Source organism: Mesoplodon densirostris, chromosome 5 (assembly GCF_025265405.1).
Source record: "Mesoplodon densirostris isolate mMesDen1 chromosome 5, mMesDen1 primary haplotype, whole genome shotgun sequence".
NCBI classification, from domain to species: domain Eukaryota; kingdom Metazoa; phylum Chordata; class Mammalia; order Artiodactyla; family Ziphiidae; genus Mesoplodon; species Mesoplodon densirostris.
In genome coordinates, this window is record NC_082665.1 from 11814260 (window position 1) to 11834955 (window position 20696).

At 42.9% G+C, this 20696-nt stretch overlaps 1 protein-coding gene across 2 annotated transcripts in view; it reads left to right on the plus strand.

Annotated features, from left to right (window-relative positions):
- Positions 1–5962: 5962 nt before the first annotated feature.
- TMEM50B (transmembrane protein 50B) overlaps positions 5963–20696 on the plus strand; it is a 36721-nt gene continuing 21987 nt past the window's right edge. The window contains exons 1-2 of one of the 2 annotated variants that reach the window (XM_060099751.1): positions 5963–6094; positions 7237–7382. The gene's annotated coding sequence lies outside the window, so the exon portion shown is untranslated. The remainder of the gene's footprint in view (positions 6095–7236; positions 7383–20696) is intronic. The other variant, XM_060099750.1, reaches the window with a different exon arrangement.

Consider the following 20696-nt stretch of genomic DNA (forward strand, 5'->3'; position numbering starts at 1 on the left):
CCCCCTCCCCCTTTCCCCCCTCCCCTCCCCCTTCCCCCCCCCCCCTTTCCCCCTTGGTAGCCATACATTTGTTTGCTACCTCTGTGAATCCTAGTTGTTAAGTATTTCTTTTTTTCTTCTTCCTCTTTTATTTTTTTTTGGCTGTGTTGGGTCTTCGTTGTGGCGCGTGGGCTTTCTCTAGTTGCAGCGAGCGGGGGCTACTCTTCATTGCAGTGCACGGACTTCTCATTGCAGTGGCTTCTCTTGTTGCAGAGCACGGGCTCCAGGTGCACGGGCTTCAGTAATTGTGGCACGTGGGCTCAGTAGTTGTGGCTCGTGGGCTCTAGAGCCAGGCTCACTAGTTGTGGCTCATGGGCTTAGTTGCTCCGCGGCACGTGGAATCTTCCCAGACCAGGGCTTGAACCTGTGCCCCCTGCATTGGCAGGCGGATTCTTAACCACTGCACCACCGGGGAAGTCCCTAGTTGTTAAGTATTTCAAATATCACCCCTGACCATAGGCATTCAGGAGGTGAGGCCAGGGATGCCGGGTGTTTTGCAATGTACAGGTGGTTGACCAAAACGAGGAATTGTTCCATGTCCTGCTCAACATTCAAACGTCCCACCAGACATTCACGTGGGTGAATACTCTGTTTATAGTCACCTTACCCTAGAATGGGATTATATTTTACATATAAATATGACATAATTTTGCATGATTTTAAATACACTCATCTTTTTTTCCCCATAAATACAACTACTGTGAAAATTGTACTTCATTTTCTTGGGATTTTAGAAAAACATGGCACCATGGCTTATGGCATTAGAATGACCAGTACTACATACCTATTGGAGTTTGCATTTGCAGTGCTGAAGGCAAATATGTACCAGAGGAGATCAGAGATCCCTTTTAATTTAGAAGCAAGTGTTATTAAATTAGTGGAGGTCATAGCTAGTGTCCAAGATGGCCCCTAAAAATCTCCTCTTTCTGATATTCACAGTTTTTTGTGTAGCGCTCTCCCACAATAGAGCAAACATGATGGTATGCTCTGTGTGACCAGTAGAATATAGCAAACGTGATGGTATATCTCTTCTGAGGCTAGAAGCTTCCTGCTCTCACTCTCTCTCAGATCAGTCACTCTGAGTAAAGTCAGTTGACATATCTTGAGGCAGCCTTGTGGAGAGGCACATGTACTCAGGAACCAAGGTCTCCAGCCAACAGCCACGTAAGTAAGCTTTATGGGAAGCAGATCCTCAGGCAAGTCTTCAGATGTTTGCAGCCCCAGCTGACAGTTTAATTATAAGCTCATGAGGAATCCTGAGCCAGAACAACTTGACTAAGCTGCTCTCAGATTCCTAACCCTCAGAAATTGTACAAGATTATAAATAAATAGTTGATGTTTCAAGTTGCTGATGTTTTGGGATAATTTGCTAGATAGCAATAGATAACTAATACAGAAGACATACATGAAACTCAATAATCTCATTAATTTCATCAATAAGCAGTTTAAAAAACATTTCATATGTGCTACCCTTCTAGTATAATTAAAGTCAATCTATATTATAAAAATTACGTGTTGAAATGATTTATTAATTTTGGGGTCACCTATTGTATTTCTGTCTTATACTGTCCCCAGAGACCTTCCATCTAACTTCTTTAGGGCTTTTTAAAAAAATTTTTTATTTCTTTTTGGCTGCATTGGGTCTTTGTTGCTGCACGCAGGCTTTCTCTAGTTGTGGTATGCAGGATTTCTCTAGTTGTGGCGAGTGGGGTCTACTCTTCGTTGCAGTGTGCGGGCTTCTCATTGCGGTGGCTTCTCTTGTTGCAGAGCACAGGCTCTAGGCGCGCCGGCTTCAGTAACTGCAGCACACGGGCTCAGTAGCTGTGGCACGTGGGCCCTTGAGTGCCCGGGCTTCAGTAGTTGTGTTGCATGTGGGATCTTCCTGGACCAGGGATTGAACCTGTGGCAAGTAGATTCTTAACCACTGCACCACCAGGGAAGTCCCTTTATGGCTTCTTATACTACTATACTACTGTATCTTTTTCTGACCCATCCTCTGTTCCCTGTCACCCACCGAAGAATTTGTCTCCATATCAGTCTTTTAAACACTGGTGTCTGACTATATCCTTGACATACAGTACTTGTAATATTTCATCACCACCTCTTCCTGTGTCACAACATAGATGGTTATTTTAACATGACACATAAAAAATCCTGACTCATTTGTGAGAGTATCATACTTCTCATTTTCTCTGTATGTATCTCTATTTAAACTGAGATTATGTCCCCCTTTTTCTGTTCTAAAACTAGGTTTTTTGTTTGTTTGTTTGTTTTTACTATTCTAAAAAGCCAGTTTGAGATTGTTTTTTTCTGTTATTTGTAACGGAAAGAAACCAACTGATAAATGTATCCATTGTTATCAGAGTCTAGACTCCAGAAAGAAGTGTTTCCTCTTCTGCCTAAATCAAATGATCTTCCAAGCTTTGGTATCCTGTTTTCCCTCTAAAAGACAATCTTTTATGATGGTCTTTTCTGAATATGACTGATACTGAATATCCATCCTTTTAGGAGAGGGTCATTTATGATCCAAAGGAATGTGATCTTAGTCTCAAGTCAACTTCATCCAAATACAACAGTTCTAACTGACTTACTAACAGGAAGTCTTTTTGTTTCACAACCCAGTAAGCTTACGGAGAAAGATAGTATTTTGGGAAGTACATGGTTACACAATATGCTTTACATAACATAGCTCCTGCAGTATACTTTGGTGTACTTAAAAGATGGGACATGAATGCCATCCATTAGAGTAAGTTCATGAAGCAGCCTCAAGAAAGTAAGGACAAACCAGAACCTGTGGGGCCTGGTGTGAAGGACAGCCTGGATTGTTCCTTACTCTTAGTAGGTTTGAACCAACCGGACTGGATTCTACCTGTCCAGTTTTAGGTGAAGTAGGTCTTTTAGAACCTGTCCTGGCCCAAACCTGAAAATGGTCCTGAAGTCACAAAGACTCCAGAATCTAGGAGGTAATAGGAATTTAAGAAAACATGCTTAGGTAGAGAGATAATCGAATACCAACAGAATCAGGGCATATGTGGAGTTTTTTTAAAGCTGATTTGCAAATTTACTAAAGACTCAAATCAGTATATTTGAAATGCTGACACTGAAATGTTGACATCAGCAACTTAATCCCAATATCTTTCACATGCCCATATATATATATATATATATATATATATATATATATATATATATATATATATATTTTTTTTTTTTTTTGAGGTACGTGGGCCTCTCACTGTTGTGGCCTCTCCCGTTGCGGAGCACAGGCCCCGGACACGCAGGCTCAGCGGCCATGGCTCACGGGCCCAGCCGCTCCGCGGCATGTGGGATCTTCCCGGACCGGGGCACGAACCCGTGTCCCCTGCATCGGCAGGCGGACTCTCAACCACTGCGCCGCCAGGGAAGCCCATCAAATGCCCATATTTTTGAAAGCATAGCTACATACATGTTTGACTCTCTGTGAAGTAGAGGCTTACAGAATGATAGAGAAACAAGCTACATTAGTGCAAGTCCCCTCTCACGTCTGGGAAGGCAACTCGAAGCACGTGCATCCTAATGGCAGGTCAGCAGTAACATCCTTCTTCATAAATGGGGGTAAGCATTTATTCTCAGATTACTCTTCTGTAATAAAGGTAAAAAATCTAGGGGAATCTTAAAATACTTAATGTTTTAAACAGTGATGAGATTTGAGACTATGGTAGAAACTTCTACTTGTCCCCCAGTATCTATTCTTCCTTTCTTCCTCAGTACTGAAACTGCATTTTCTAGCCTCCCTTCCAGTTTAGTGTAGCCAAGTGACTAAGTTTTTGCCAGCAGAATGAAAGCAGAAATGGTATATGCGAACTGTGGGAAAGGTTCTTTTTTTAAAAATAGCACAACCACTTTATTTATTTATTTATTGGGTCTTAGTTATAGCATGCGGGACCTTTCCTTGAGGCATGCGGGCTCTGTACCTGTGGCATGTGTGAGCTTAGTTGCCCCGGGGCATGTGGGATCTTAGTTTCCTGACCAGGGATCAAACCTGCGTCCCCTGCATTGGCAGGTGGATTCTTAACCACTGGACCACCAGGGAAGTCCAGGAAAAGGTTCTTAAAGAGAGGGCATGTTCCCTTTGTCCTCTCACCTTCTGGTTGGAATGCAAGTATAATGGCTAGAGCTCCAGCAGCTCTGTTAGACCATGAGGTGACATTGGGAATGGAGGCTGATATCTTCCAAATGCAAGTATATTTGAAATCATAAATAAATATATGTGTGACTTTTCTGGCTGGAACAAGGATGCTGCACCTGTCTCCATGAAGTGCCAGGCCAGCTCTAGACTAACTCTGGACTTCTAAAACTTGAGAGGGAAATACCAATTTTTTGTTTAAGCCACTCTTATTTTCTGGTTGTTTCCCCCTGCTTCATGCAGCCAAACCTAACCCTAATACAATAATCAAAAAAGAAGCAAGATTTTAAAACCTTTTATTTATTTACTTACTTACTTTTTGGCCACACTGTGTGGTCTGCGGGACCCTAGTTCCCCGACCAGGGATCGAATCTGCATTCCCGCAGTGAAAGCACAGAGTTCCAACCTCTGGACAGCCAGGGAAGTCCCTAAAAACTTATTTTAAAAAGTCAACTTTCATAGGTCAGCAATTTAACTAATTTTAAGGTTGCACATATTTTAAAAGTAATTTATTCAACAAATATTTATTGAGCACCTAGATCCTAGCACATGTTATCAGAATGATGGGCAATGTAACTGCAAGTGTATATAAAAGATAGGGCCTCCCTGGTGGCGCAGTGGTTGAGAGTCCGCCTGCCGATGCAGGGGATACGGGTTCGTGCCCCGATCTGGGAGGATCCCATATGCCGCGGAGCGGCTGGGCCCGTGAGCCATGGCCGCTGGGCCTGCGCATCCGGAGCCTGTGCTCCGCAGCGGGAGAGGCCACAGCAGTGAGAGGCCCGCATACCGCAAAAAAAGGAAAAAATAAAAAAATAAAGATAGAAAAATCGTTTCCATGAAAATGAGAACTGAGAGACAGTGGAAAAAATATCAAAAACTAGGAATTGTTCCTCTTACACATATAAGAGCTATAGGAGTAACAGGAGTAGAAGGGGATGGCCTTTTGTGATAACTTGGGACACAAAACCTTTTATTTTATTATACTTCAGGTAAAAGCTTTTTTAGATTTCTATTGATAATAACTGGACTTACACAATGTCTTTCCCCCAAACAACTAAATGACATTTTAGATTCCGTAGGAAATTTAGACAGACGGGGCTTGCAAAGGCTGTTGAAGTTACATTGAAAATTCAAGATGTAGCGTCTTTAAAGAAGACAGTAGGAAGAGACCTGACAATAAGAAAAACAAAAATCTGGTGGATGGCCCGGAAAAGCTTCAGGACAGAATCAGAAGACTAGTTAGTTGTGTTGGTAACCTCGGGTTACAGTACTAGTTGGTAGCCTTGGACAAGTAACTTCACCTTTCTAGGCCTCCATTTCTGAGTGGCGGGGATTAGAAAAGGACATTTTTACAGACTTTCAGTTCCTGAGAACCCTCTTGGAGCACGTGCCCTACACTGGGCAGCTGGTGGTCAACGCCGCTGGGCCTATAAGCAAAGAGAGCCCCTGCCGCTGGGTCTTGGGCTCCCCCTGCACGTGATCTCACGGATGCTGCACTTGAAGTCCCTGAGCAGAAACGCAGCTGTGCTGCCACCCAGAAGGCAACAGGAGTGGCCAGGTCTACATATCCGCGAATTTAAAGACGCCAAGTCTGGCCGGCAGCTCCCGGAGGGCCGGCCAAACCCGGGAGCCCTCGCTCCGCCCCGTGGCGTCCTCGCCCCGCCCCTAGAGCCCCGCCCCGCCCCGGCCGGCCACTTGCTGCGCGTGGATTGGCTGCTGCTGTGCGCACGGCGCCCCGCCCCGCCCCGCCGGCGCCCTCGCCTTTCGCCCGCGGACTGCTACCGGCTCCCGGGGGCTGAGGTGGAGCCGAGGACCCCGGGTTTGCCGCGGCTTAGCCGCCTCCTCATCTGCGCGCGCGCCTGGGGTCGGCTTGGACGTCGGGGAAGCCGGGTGAGTGCGGGAGGCCAGTTTGAGGTGTGCGAGGGGCTGGCGCTAGCCGCCCGCGCGTAGGAAGGCACCCCCGGCTCGTCCGGCCCGGCCTGCGAGGTGCGGCGATGCCCGGCCCGACCTCTCCGGTGAGAGGCGCCGCCGGGCGGAGCGGGTCCGCGGGGCGTCCGGGCGTTCTGCGGGGCGGGGATGCCGCCGTCCCCTCCGCACCAGCCCGCGTCCCCTCGGGCGAGCGTGGCTGGCGCTCGGCCGGGGCGGGCCGCACCGCCGCGTTGTCTCGCCGTCGGATTGCTTCCCTGGAAGGTCTGGAAAGGTTTCCGTCTCGAGCCTGTCAGCTTCCCGTGGCGACGGGCGGTGGGGCGACGATGTGCGGCCCGCACGGGGCGTCAGGGGTCCACTCAGGTGCTTCGTCGCCCCTCCCGTTTGCTCTGAACCATGGCTAGGAATGTTTTCAGTGTTCGGCGCTCTTTTCCGAGTCTCTCCGTAGGAGAGTCAGGTACAGAGGTGTGAAATGGAAATGGAAGAGGGTCAGCCTTCTTTCGCGTATTAATCATAAAGTGTTCGTGCCCTTTTAGATAAAGAGCAGCAGAGAGTTGCCCATGTAGCAAAGGTAGTTGTGCTGGGGAAGACCATTTTGGTTTTTAACCAGTAAATCGGCTTATGAGTTAATCAATGGAAGGTGCTTAATTTGAAAGGTAAATATATGACCTTTTAAAGCCCACGTGCTTAATTTGAATGGTAAATATGTGACCTTTTAAAGCCCAAGCAGTACTGAGATCGACTGTGCTCGCTCCCTCCCCGCTGCTGGCGCCGTGTGTGTGTGTGTGTGTGTGTGTGTGTGTGTGTGTGTGTGTGTGTGTGTGTGTGTGTGTGTGTGTGTGTGTGTGTGTGTGTGTGTGTGTGTGTGTGTGTGTGTGTGTGTGTGTGTGTGTGTGTGTGTGTGTGTGTGTGTGTAATCAGCGTTATGTTATGCCTCTCCAAGACATTGATTTCTCTTCGGAGTGTCCCACCTCTTCTCTCGAACTCTTCACCTAGTTTTCAGACGTAGAACAAACGTTATACATTTTTTTAACCGATAATAGTGTTGCAAGCCTCTTCGTCCTTAAAATGAACATCAAAAGTTATCTTGAATATCGACCCGACAGGAAAAGCTGGGTTAATGAGAGCACGGAGAGGATGCCGTGTTCCTCTTCCGGAGACACGCCTTCCCTTCCCCCATCCTCCTCGGCCCATTAGGATTAAGGCAGCCTCAACTGGCTGGTCATTTCTGAATTCACTTCTGGAGTCCGAGGTAAAGAATTTATCTTATTAGTTTATCCTTATCTGCTCTTTTTAAATGATTACGGTAATATATCCAGGTTGTAAACTTTTTTTGTAATGTTACAGAATAATATCAAGTAAAAATTGAAACAGCACAGAAGTATATCAAGTGAAAAGTTAGAATTCCTTGTTTCTTTACTTTGCATCCTGAATTCCAGTCCCTAGGAGGGGATAGTACCATGATACTGTTGGGCAACTGACTACATATAAGGACACGTCTCCATATCAGTGTGCACCTACCTCATTTTTAAAGTGCTGTACAGTATGCAGCTGTTTAGATGTACCCTAATATATTTTATTGGTCCCTTAATGATGGACGTTTGGTTGTTTCTGGGTTTTAGCCATTAAAAGACTTACTGCATGAAAATCTTTTGGGCATTGTTGGATAAGTTTCAGGTAGTGCTCTTTTTACCAGGAATCTTTTTTTGTAACTTGAAGGATTTTATAATTTAAAAGCAGTAGTTAATTTGCTTGATTTAAATGCATTTCTTAGAATCTGTGTGTCTTTTTATATTTAGAGACTGGATCCAAAAAATTTTGAGGACCAGGTTAAATAATGGTTAATTTATTAACCTTGTTACCACTTAATGGTGTTGACTTTAAGGTTATGTTGACTCATTTGATTGGCTTGGCAGGAATGAATAGAGAAGGCCTTCAGGAAGAGAAAATTTGAACAGAGGCTGTGTAATACCCTCCTGTGGTAATCCCCCAACAGTAACATAAGTTCTTGTTGTCTTTTTAAATGTTTCTTTTGTTGCAAAATGTATCTCAGGTACCAAAAAAAACGTGTACAGAATATATATAAATATATAATTTAAATAATACTATTGCAATGATCAACATTGTATCTACAACCAAATTAAGAAATGAAACATTTACATCTTTCTTCCAGAGGTGGCCTCTACCCTGATATTTTAAATTAATCTTTTTCTCGCTTTCATTTTGTTTTGTTTTTTGGCCATGTCGCGCGGCTTGTGGAACTTTAGCTCCGCGATCAGGGATCGAACCCGGGCCCTTGGTACTGAAAGCGCCGAGTCCCAACCACTGGACCGCCAGGGAATTCCAATCTTTCCCTTGCTTTTTAAAATAAGCTTTACAGGGCTTCCATGCTGGCACAGTGGTTAAGAATCTGCCTGCCAGTACAGGGGACACGGGTTCGAGCCCTGGTCCAGGAAGATCCCATATGTTGAGGAGCAGCTAAGACCGTGCACCACAATTACTGAGCCTGCGCTCTAGAGCCCGTGAGCCACAACTACTGAGCCTGTACTCTAGAGCCTGCGAGCCATGACTACTGAAGCCTGCGCGCCTAGAGCCTGTGCTCCGCAGCAAGAGAAGCCACCGCAGTGAGAAGCCCACGCACCACAACGAAGAGTAGCCCCTGCTCGCTGCAACTAGAGAAAGCCCGAGAGCAACAATAAAGACCCAACGCAGCGAAAAATAAAATAAATAAATTTAAAATAAGCTTTACACATAAATACATAAATATACACATGTACATATATGCACACGTATAAATATTTACACATAAACAGTATATTTAGTTTTGAGTGAAGTGTTAAAAACAAAATTCTCATACACATAGCATGCTTCAAAGTTTTATTTTATAGTTATTGAGAGTGCCACAAAGAACTGTTTTTTTTGTTGTTGTTGTTTGGCTGTGCTGGATCTTTATTGCAGTGCACGGGGCTCTTTGTTTAGGGCTTCTCACTAGTTGCCGCGCGCAGGCTTAGTTGCCCTGCAGCATGTGGGATCTTAGTTCCCCAGCCAGGATCGAACCCGAGTCCCCTGCATTGGAAGGTGGGTTCCTAACCACTAGACCACCAGGGAAGTCCCGCAAAGAACTGGTTTTAAGAGGATTTAAGAAATAGATATCTGTGTAGTCCATAGGGAAAGGAATGTCTCAATAAAATTGCTGAGTTAGATATAATTGGTTAATGTTCCAGAGGGCAACAAAATCATAATACCTTGTGATTAGTCATTTCTACCGGACTATAAAATCATAACACCTTATTGATTTCTGCAGTTAAACTGAAAGCTTACAGGACTATAAACTGTGTCTTTATTAACAGTGGATTGTTCATTAAATAAACTGTGATAACAAAGTTATTTTCCTCAGAGCACAGATGAGGTCCAAACAGGCTTATTAGAAAATGCTAGCGCTTTCTCAATTTGAGATTAAAAATTTGTTCCATAATTGTAAGCACAAACCTGACTGTGTAAGGAAAGGACAATATTGTCACTTTTAGATGAAAGCTTCCAGGAAAGATGAGCAGGACGGAATGGCTTCAGCTTCCCTGACTGTTTCTCTGACAGGGGCCCTTTCTGAGGAGGTCAGTGGGCAGTGTTATGAGGGAGTCTTGGGATACGGTGTTCACTCCAGTCAGGGCATCAGAGGGCTCTAGTGTGGACCAAAGACTGGAAAGATGGCAGAAATACAGTCTGAGGGAGTGGGCTGCTCACCGTGGCCTGCATGCAGTTATCAGTGTAGGTCAAAGTAGAACCTTCTGTGAGGTAAGTGAATGTCCTTTGCTGATGCAGGCTGCAGGGTTCAGAAGGAAAGCAGGAACTGCATCAGCACATGATCAAGGTCAAGCCAAGCACGGCTGAGTACAGATAGGAATCTGGGTCAGGTTCATGGGACATTCAGTCCTCAGGTTAAAAAGCTGGATAGGGACTTCCCTGGTGGTCCAGTGGTTAAGACTCTGCGCTTCCCAGCCTAAATGTCCATCGACAGATGAATAAATAAAGAAGATGTGGCACATATATACAATGGAATACTATTCAACCATAAAAAGAAACGAAATTGAGTTATTTGTAGTGAGGTGGATGGACCTAGAGTCTGTCATACAGAGTGAGGTAAGTCAGAAAGAGAAAAACAAATACCGTATGCTAACACATATATATGGAATCTAAAAAAAAAAAAAAAATGGTACTGATGAACCTAGTGGCAGGGCAGGAATAAAGACTTAGACATAGAGAATGGACTTGAGGACACGGAGGTGGGGTGGCGGGAGAGTAGCATGGACTAATATATACACTACCAAATGTAAAATAGCTAGTGGGAAGCAGCCGCGTAGCACTGGGAGATCAGCTCAGTGCTTTGCGACGACCTAGAGGGGTGAGGTGGGAGGGAGGGAGGGTGTGAGGGAGGCTCAAGAGGGAGGGATATGGGGATATATGTATGCATATGGCTGATTCACTTTGCTGTACAACAGAAACTAACAGGGTATTGTGAAGCAATTATACTACAATAAAGATGTATTAAAAAAAAAAAAGACTCTGCACTTCCACTGCAGGGGCCATGGGTTTGATCCCTGGTTGGGGAACTAAGATCCTGCATGCCATAAATAAATAAAAACTAAAAAAAAAAAAAAAAAAAAAAAGCTGGCATAGTACCTGGTTACACTGCTTCAGTCTAGCCTGGTTGTCCTCCTCGTCTGGGGCATAGCTGGATTCTCTTTAGCTCTCCTGTGTGGGGATCGTTCCTGTATTCTCTTTCATTGATTTACTCTCTCCGGTGGCACTCAAACTTCAGTAGCTTCTTGACAAGAAGAGTTATGTTTTCTTGGAGACGTTGCCTGTCTGAATATGTTTTGATTCTATCCTCATACTTGACTGATATTTTGGCTGGTAATAGAATTTTAGTTGGAAGTAATTTTCTCTCAGAATTTTGAAGTAATTGGTCCATTGTCATCTTGCTTCTCGTGTTGCTGCTAATTCCAAAGTATTATGATTCCTGATCCTTTGTATTTGACCTGTTTTTTTAAAATTAATTTTTATTGGAGTATAATTGCTTTACAATGTTGTGTTAGTTTCTGCTATTTGTTTTGTTTTGTTTTTAATTTCTGCAGACTAATTTCTGCTTTGACTCCAGTGGTTTGAAATTTAAAATGGCCTGTCTTAGCACGGGTCTATTTTCATCCATTAGGTTGAGTATCTGATGGGCCCTTTAAATCTGGAAATATAGTACTTTCTATTCTGGAGAGATTTTCCTGAATATTTTGTTATTTTTCTCGCTTGTATTCTCTATAGTGTCTCCTGAAACACCTCTTATTTAGATGTGAACCTTTTAAAGGTCTTCTAATTTTCTTACCTGTTTTCTTCTGTTTTCCACCTACTTAATGCTAGATTTTGGGGGGCTGGGGGTTGGGGGCACCACGCAGCTAGTGAGATCTTAGTTCCCCTACCAGGGATCAAACCCACGCCCTCGGCAATAAAGGAGCGGAGTGTTAACCACTGGACCAGCAGGGCATTCGCAATGCTAGATTTTCTTAACTTTTATTTCTCAACCTTTGTATTTGGATTAAAAAAAATCCACGGTTATGTTTTTATTTTTCAAAGCTATTTTTTAGTCTCTGAATGTTTCTTATGATAGCATCCTATTCTTGCTTTAAAATGCAATATGTTCTCTTATCTCTGAGGTTATAGTGATTTTGTTTTGAGTTTTCTTTCTCTGCATAGCTTTCCAGATTCTTATCTGGAAGGAGTGGATCTGGCTGCTAGTCTTCTGCAGTCCCTTCTGTCCAGTTTTCAGTACGATACCTGCATCTTCTGTTGCGCCTGGTATCCCCCAGTCCAGAACACAAGACATAGTGGGGGAAAAGCCTCATATTTTTGCCAGGATATGGAAGAAGCAGTTGCCAGTACCATGACGAGAAAAGGGACAGGTTCTGGGATCTGACTTTCCTTCCTGCTTCCTCCCAAGTTGTCACTGTGTTGGTTCTCAGCTTTCCCCGCTACTGGCTTGGAAATTCAGCTTTCTTGGGTGTGCTAAGTCAGTTACCATGTCCATCTGCTTTCCAGCTTTCAAAATTTTATTGCTATTGTTTCATCTTCTGTTCTCCCTATCGTTAGTTAGGAGTTTAGGACTTTTTAAAAACTCCTTTTATTGATGGCAATTTTCGTGAAGTTTCAAGAGGGAGCAGAATGAGGTGCTGTGTACATCTGCCATCATCACCCAGAGATAGAAATCATTTTTCTCTTCCAAATAGTAATGGCAGTAGTGCCAGGAGTACAAAAGCAGTCGTGTGTATGTGAACCATCTTCTTGGTAGGTAGTGGTTGATAGCATTGAGTGATCACATGTGCTGGACACTGCTTTTCTTATTAATTCTCACTTACTGAGGGATGTGCTGTCATATCCCCAGTTTACACCTCAGAGGACCATAGCCCAAGGACATTTAAAGCTTGAACAGTGCCTGTCACACAGCGACTGTTCCATTAAAAGTGGAATGCATAGGGCTTCCCTGGTGGCGCAGTGGTTGAGAGTCCGCCTGCCGATGCAGGGGACACGGGTTCGTGCCCCGGTCCGGGAAGATCCCACGTGCCGCGGAGCGGCTGGGCCCGTGAGCCATGGCCGCTGAGCCTGTGCGTCCGGAGCCTGTGCTCCGCAACGGGAGAGGCCACAACAGTGAGAGGCCCACGTACCGCAAAAAAAAAAAAAAAAAAAAAAAAAGGAATGGATAAATGAACCTGGCCAAGTAGGCACAGCGGGGAAGAGGCTGCAGGTAGGTGAGGGCCCAGGCCAGTGCTAACTCCAAAGCCTGTACTATTAGCTGCCTGCATGGTGGCTAATGCTGGAGGAGGATAATTGGTACTTCAAGGCATCCACTTCCTTTGAGCCCCTTAGAAATGTTCTTATTCTAGGCCTTTGCCATCGCAGTACTGCTTGCCAGGTGGCTTCCCTTTCACCTGTGTGGTTCAAAGCTGTGACCCTGGAGCCAGTGTCTCTGAACTGGGGAGTACGGCATTTTCTGAGCAATCCGAGGATGCAGAGATGCCTAAGCATGGCTTCTGCTGGGAAACCTAGGTAAAGATGGCCTCAGAGAGCGAGTGAAGTTTCGCCATGGCTGGATCAGCTCTGGGATTGTGTAGCAGTCATCTTTTTTAGGTGGCAACTCATGATAGGATGGCTTTCTATGTTTTCAACTTTTTATTATAAAAATTTTTTAAACATACAGAAAATTGAACAGTACATTCAACATTTTAACAGTTTGCCATATTTGCTTTATTTTTTTCTTTGCTTAACCATTTGATCATATGTTGCTGGCATTGACACCTCATCCCTAAATATGTAAGAATGCATCTCCTAACAAGGTCATTCTCTTTACGTAACCACAATACTATCATTATCACATCTGGGAAAATAATTCTGTAATATTCTCTGTCTGACCTTATTCAGATTTCCCCAGTTGGCCCAGACTGCCTTAAAAAAATTTTTTTTTGGAAACCAGGATCAATAAAGGTTTACACATTTCACTTGGTTTCTTAATTGTATGTTTTGACGTAGATGAAATTACTGATGGAATCTTTTGAACTTTCTAGTTCATATCGCTCTTGGAGACTGCTTCATTACTAGAAGGATCATGGTTCTCAGAATCTTAGCAATGGAAGGGATCCTTGATGTAATCTGGTTCAATTACTTCCAAACTTGGCTGATGTGTGTCCTGAAGGTTGAATTGGGAGTTTGTCTGTAGACAAAGAGATGAAAGGGGCATTCCAAGGAGATAGGTAGACATATAGAAATAGATACAGAAATATATAAATAAATATATTAAAAATCTTTAGCAGTTTTCCTAACAGTAGGTATTCAATAAGTACTGGCTACCTTCTCCCTTTTATTTCTTTGTGGCTGGAGTAAAGAGTGCATCAAGATAGTAGGAGATAAGAAAGTTATAATAGGGGAGACTGTAAGTACCCTGTATCTTTTGGACTTTATCTCAGGCTGTTGGAAGTTTTTGATGAAAGGCATGATCTGGTCTGAGTTTTAGAAAATTCTGGCAGAATCTGCACTTGAGGAAGCAGGGAGAATGGTTTTAAGAAATAATATGTTTTAGGGACTTCCCTGATGGTCCAGTGGTTAAGACTCTGCGCTTCCACTGCAGGGGGCATGGGTTCGATCCCTGGTCGGGGAAGTTCCGCATGCCATGCGGTGTGGCCAAAAAAAAGAAATAATATGTTTTAATATATTGTCCTGGCAAGATTTATTTCCCTCATTGAAATGATGCTTCTTTTTACCAGCGTCTACAGATTATCAGTTTAAATAAACCTAGGTATAGAGAAGTAGACTTTTTTTTTCTTTTTTTTTGTGACAGGATAATGAGACAGGTATTGCATTTCAATTTTTTTTTTTTTTTTTTTTTTTTTTTTTTGCGGTATGTGGGCCTCTCACTGCTGTGGCCTCTCCCGCCGTGGAGCACAGGCTCTGGATGCACAGGCCCAGTGGCCACGGCCCACGGGCCCAGCCACTCCGCGGCACGCGGGATCCTCCCGGACTGGGGCACGAACCCGTGTCCCCTGCATTGGCAGGCGGACTCCCAACCACTGAGCCACCAGGGAAGCCCGCATTCCAAAATTTGAAAGACAAAATAGTTAGAGTCAATCATTCAACAAGTATTTGAGTGCCTACTATATGCCAGGCCACTGTGCTAGGCTCTGGGAGAACTACAGTGAGCAAGAATGGACATGGAATGTCCTTCGTGGATTTTACTCTCTTCAGGGGAAGGTATATGTATTAATCAAATAACAAGATTAATAATGAAGTACTAAGGGGATTAGATCTGGCCGTGGAGTCAGGAGGTCATGGAAGTCATATCTTTTAAAATTTTATTTATTTATGTTTTTGGTGGCCGTGCCATGAGGCATGAGGGATGTGGGATCTTAGTTCCCCTTCCAGGGGTCGAACCTGTGCCCCCTGAAGTAGAAGCACGGAGTCTTAACCACTAGACTGCCAGGGAGGTCCCCATATCATCCTTCACTTGGATTATTTCAACAACCTGCACCGCAACTACTGAGCCTACGCTCTAGAGCCCGTGAGCCGCAACTGCTGAGCCCTTGTGCCACAACTACTGAAGCCCACATGCCTAGAGCCCACGCTCACAATAAGAGAAGCCACCGCAATTTGAAACCCGCGCACCGCAAGGAAGAGTAGCCCCCGCTCGCCATAACTAGAGAAAGCCCGTGTGCAGCAACGAAGACCCAATGCAGCCCAAATAAATAAATAAATAAATAAATAAATATATATATATATATATATATATATATATATATATATATATTAAAGGAAAAAAAAACCCTGTGCTCCCTGTCTTTTACTTTGGTTTTTAGATTTAAATCTTTTATGAAAATTGGTAGTACTTACTAAATTTTATTCTTGTTACAGATGATTTACAAGTCAGAAGGCAAATAAGCATCCTGAGATTAAGTATGTAAAATGTCTTTCCAAAAATGCTTAGCTCTCTGAATAATCATACTGTTGGATTTTAAGGCCTATAAAATATTCACACTGTGACTACCTAGACACCAGGCTTATAGCAACCTAAGAAGAAAAACTGTATTCTCCAGACTGCTTCGTCAAGATGTGAATCAACAGTAATCACCACTGTCATTGTAGACCTCATTGGACTGCTTTCTTCTGTTTCCAGGTGATCACAGTATTCCTCTAAACTGGGGCTCTTTCTCTTCCATCTCGTTCTTCTTGCTTTCTTCACCACAGGCAGTAGAATAGTAACTTTATCCTCACGAAATGGACATGAGAGAAATGCCGTGAAACTGTCTGGCAGCAGGACAGTGTATTGGCCATGAGCACAGGTTTGGAATCAGATGTGAACTTCGGTGGAATCCTGGCTTTCCTTCTTGCTAGCTGTGTGACCTTGGGCCAGTTACTCTATAAACCTTTTCAGTACTACGAGATAACAATAGTAACTGCCTTAGAGTATTTGTGAGGATTCCATGGAATAGTCTATGAATAGAGTGTTCCTGAGGATGGAGTAGCGTTGTCTGTACCCTGTAAGCACCCTATAACTAAGAGCCACTAGTAATAGTACTAGTAGTAGTAGTCGTACTAGTGGTAGTAGTAGTAGGGAAGGTGTCGATTTTAGTTTTGTTTTGTTTCATGTGAGTCAGCTGTTGTGCTCTGGCTATGTAGACCTAATATCTTGCACGATATTTAAATTTAATTTCCTGATTTTTGGGGTAACTTATTTATTTATTTATTGGCTGCAGCATGTGGTATGCAGGATCTTAGTTCCCCGATCACGGATCGAACCCGTGCTCCCTGCAGTGGAAGCTTGGGAGTCCTAACCACTGGCCTGCCAGGGAATTCTCCCAGATTTTTTTTTTTTTTTTTTTTTTGCGGTACACGGGCCTCTCACTGTTGTGGCCTCTCCCGTTGTGGAGCACAGGCTCCGGACGCGCAGGCTCAGCGGCCATGGCTCACGGGCCCTGCCGCTCCGCGGCATGTGGGATCTTCCCGGACCGGGGCACGAACCCGTGTCCCCTGCATCGGCAGGCAGACTCTCAACCACTGCGCCACCAGGGAAGCCCCCCCACCAGATTTTTTAATGATACAAATTGTAATTTAATTTTAAAAGGTGTTAACTGATTTCTCTGCCAGTTTGTAAATCTCCTGATGATGAGGGCCAAGTTTTATTCATCTTTATTTTCCCCACAGTGCCTTGCTTGTAGGACATGTTCTGTAAATATTTCATTCATGATCTAAAAGAGTTTTGTGCTGATTAAATACTATTGTATATGTAAGTCTGCTGTAATGCCTGGCAGACAGTAATGCAAGGAAGGAAGAGAGTGAGTCAGAGATGAGCACTGAATCAGTCCTCAGCCCTCTTCCATATTTTCTCCTTGAGATACCCTAGCTGCCCCTGTGACTTCAGTTACCACTTAATTACTGTCAGCCTGTAATCTGTATTTCTGCTTTAAACCACTCTTTCAGTGGATTCTGTACGTCTGTCTTACATACATTTCCACCTGGATGTCCTTCAGTCATATCAAACACATGATGCTCAAACTCTCCTCTCCCTTTCTCCCTTCCCTATTTTGGTTAATGGTGTCTTTCCAGCCATTGGGTACCCAAGCAGTCATTCTTAGCTCTTCCTTGCTTGTTGATAATACCACATCAATAGTTCTCAAATAAAAACCTTTTCTTTAGCCTGTATGAGTATGGCCTCAGTTTCCATCCTTATTCTCTTCCTGTCTAGAGGGTGTCTTTAACATTTTCCTTCAGTCCCTCCTCCATACTGCTGCTACCAGAATTGTCTTTCTAAATCGCAGAGCTGATTTCGTCACTTCCTGCTTACAAGCCTCTGGTAGTTTCCTAGTGCTTAGAGCAGGGGCCTGCAGACTATGAGCTGTGGGTCAAGTCTGGTGGTCTGCTGCCTGTTTTGTAAATTTAGGTTTTATTGGAAAACAGCCATGCTCATTTGGTCACATATTGTTTATGGCTGCTTTTATGTTATAACAGCAGAGTTGAGTGGTCGTGACAGAGATTGTTTGGCCTGCAAAACTAAAAATGTACACTGTCTGGTTCTTTCCAGAAGTTTGCTAATCCCTTGGCTTAGAGAATAGAGGTCAGATTTGTGTAGGCTGAAAAATCCTTGATGATCTTGTCCCAAACATGTTAATCACATCACTTTGAAATACCTTAAACTCTACCCTGTTCTCTTGTGGCCTTACATAATTTTGCATATTTTATTCCTCCTTTTTCATCTGTCAAACTCCTCTTCTTGCTTCAAAACCCAACCAAGTTTATTCTTCCTTTATCAAACTTTCCTCAACTCTTCCCGGGAAGTAGTGTCCTATAACACTCTTTTCATATTTCTATTATAGCCCTTTTGTGTATGTATAGTGGAGCACACTTTATAATGCAGTTATTTATTCTCCTGACAATGTCCTTAACTAGACTGTTCTCTACATTGATTGTCTTAATCATTTTTGTATACACAGCGCCTAACATTTGTAGCATTTAACAACTAGTGAAGAGCTGCATGAACAAACAGATGGTAACATGAAAGTTTGGTCAAAGGAAAAAATTTTGAATTAGGTATATTATTTGGACTTTGATGCATATGGAAATCACTCAGACCATGTTTATATGTTAAAGCGCGTAGTTGTTTTCTCCTCTTGCTTTTTGCAGGTATCCAATTTGGTTTCCTAAACTGAGTATTTGAAATTTTCACAGTTGAATCACTTAAAATGCTCTCTAAAAAGGACTCATTTCCTTTTAAAAAGAGTTGCCTCTCTAGTAATAGGAATAATTGCTATCTAATGTATTATAAGACTTGTGGGTCCATTAGTTCAGTTCAGTCATCTTGTTTTTTTAAAAATTGGTACCTGGGTCAGTTTTGCGGGAGACCATACCAGTAATTTCCTTGACCTCAAAAAAGTTTAAGTTTATTTAAAACAGTTACAGACATAGTACATTATATAAGAGGTTTCTCAACAGGCAAGAATCAACAATCATTTTGTTAATTACAATAACTTTTAAAATCACTTCGCATTAAAAAAATGTAATCATGCTCAGTGCAGCAAACTTTGAAAATAGAAAGCAAAACAAACACACCATCCTGTGACCCATATATAAAATAATATTATGAAAGTACTGGTGTTCTTATTTTTATGCATGTGTGTGTGTGTCTGTGTGTGTGTGTGTGTGTGTATATATATATATATATATATATATATATATATATATATACTATTAATTCTTTTTTCTAAAAAGGAAATAATGCATAGATACATTTTTAAAATTTATTTATTTTATTTATTTACTTTTGTCTGTGTTGGGTCTTCGTTGCTGCGTGCGGGCTTTCTCTGGTTGTGGAGAGCAGGGGCTACTCTTCGTTGTGGTGCACAGGCTTCTCATTGCGGTGGCTTCTCTTGTTGTGGAGCACAGGCTCTAGGCGCGCGGGCTTCAGTAGTTGTGGCACGCAGGCTCAGCAGTTGGGGCTCGCAGGCTCTAGAGCGCAGGCTCAGTAGTTGTGGCGCACGGGCTTAGTTGCTCTGCAGCATGTGGGATCTTCGCGGACCAGGGCTCGAACTCGTGTCCCCTGCATTGGCAGGCAGATTCTTAACCACTACACCACCAGGGAAGCCCTAGATACAGTTTTAATAACCTGTTTTTTTTACTTGGTATTAGTCATTACCATTTACTCATGCCATTAAATGTTTTTCAAAAATAGATTTTCAAAAAAAATTTTTTTGTGGCTGTGCCCCATGGCATGTGGGATCTTAGTTCCTCGAGCAGGGATTGAACCCTCACCCCCTGCATTGGAAGCATGGAGTCTTAACCACTGGACCACCAGGGAAGTCCCTCAAAAATAGATTTTTAAATGTCTCCATTAAGTAAACTATTTTACTTAAACATTTATTCTATTATTGAACATTTAGATTTCCTCTAAGTAGTCTTTGCCTTCATTAAGTCTCCAAAGGCCTATTATCTTAAGTTAAATATTGTATACTTATCTCCACTTTAAGCCAGGGGATCCGTGTTAGTATTGTCGATTGCTGTTATTAAATCAAGACTGTCATGATAAAATGTGCTTATTTTTTGGTAAATATCAATAAGAAAACCCATATGAAAGTCAGTCTTCTCAGTTCAGAGTGTTAGTTCTTAATATACTAGCCCTCTCCTAAATGTTTACCACAGTGGCCATCTTGGTGCCTTTGCTCCTTTTATCCTAACGCTCTTCACTCGGTTTCCCGTTGCACTTGGTGAAACCCCAAATCCATCATGAAGTCCACATTAATCTGAAAGGTGATCTGGTACTTACCTGTCTCTCTCCATATTTATTCCAAGCCACTTCCTCCCCTAACTTACTATATTCTTATGCTCTTTGGTATCAGCTAATTCTTCCTTGCTAGTATCAAAGGGACTTAGTGGCTTTTGTATGTAATTTTCCCTCTCTCTGCTCTGCCTTTTTTGCTTCTCCTTAATCTAATTAACTTTACTCACCTTTTAAATTTCAGTGTGTTTTAAAATTTTAGCACATGTTGCCTCTTGAGCGAGGCATTCCCTGACCATTCTAAAATAGGTCTCCCTTATTTTGTATCAGGATCATGTGCATTTCCTTCATAGTAACTGTTTGTCTTATTCTGATGTTTCTCTGCCCCACCCAAACCCCTGACCCTGCAATTTAAGCTCCAGGAGGGAGAAGACCATGACATTTCAGAAATTAGTGTGTGGAAATAGCCCTCTGTGTCCTTGGGTTACACATCCACGGATTCAACCAACCAGGGATCAAAAATACTCAGGAAAAAAAAATTCCAGAATGTTCCAAAAAGCAAAACTTGAATTTGCTGAGTGCTGGCAGCTATTTACAGGGCATTTACATTGTATTTATAACTATTTACATAGTATTTACATTGTATTAAGTATTATAAGTAATCTGGAGATGATATTAAAGTACATAAAGGAGTTTATATGCAAATAGTATGCCATTTTATATAAGGGACTTAAGCATCCACAGATTTTGGTATTCGAGGGGGGTCCTGGA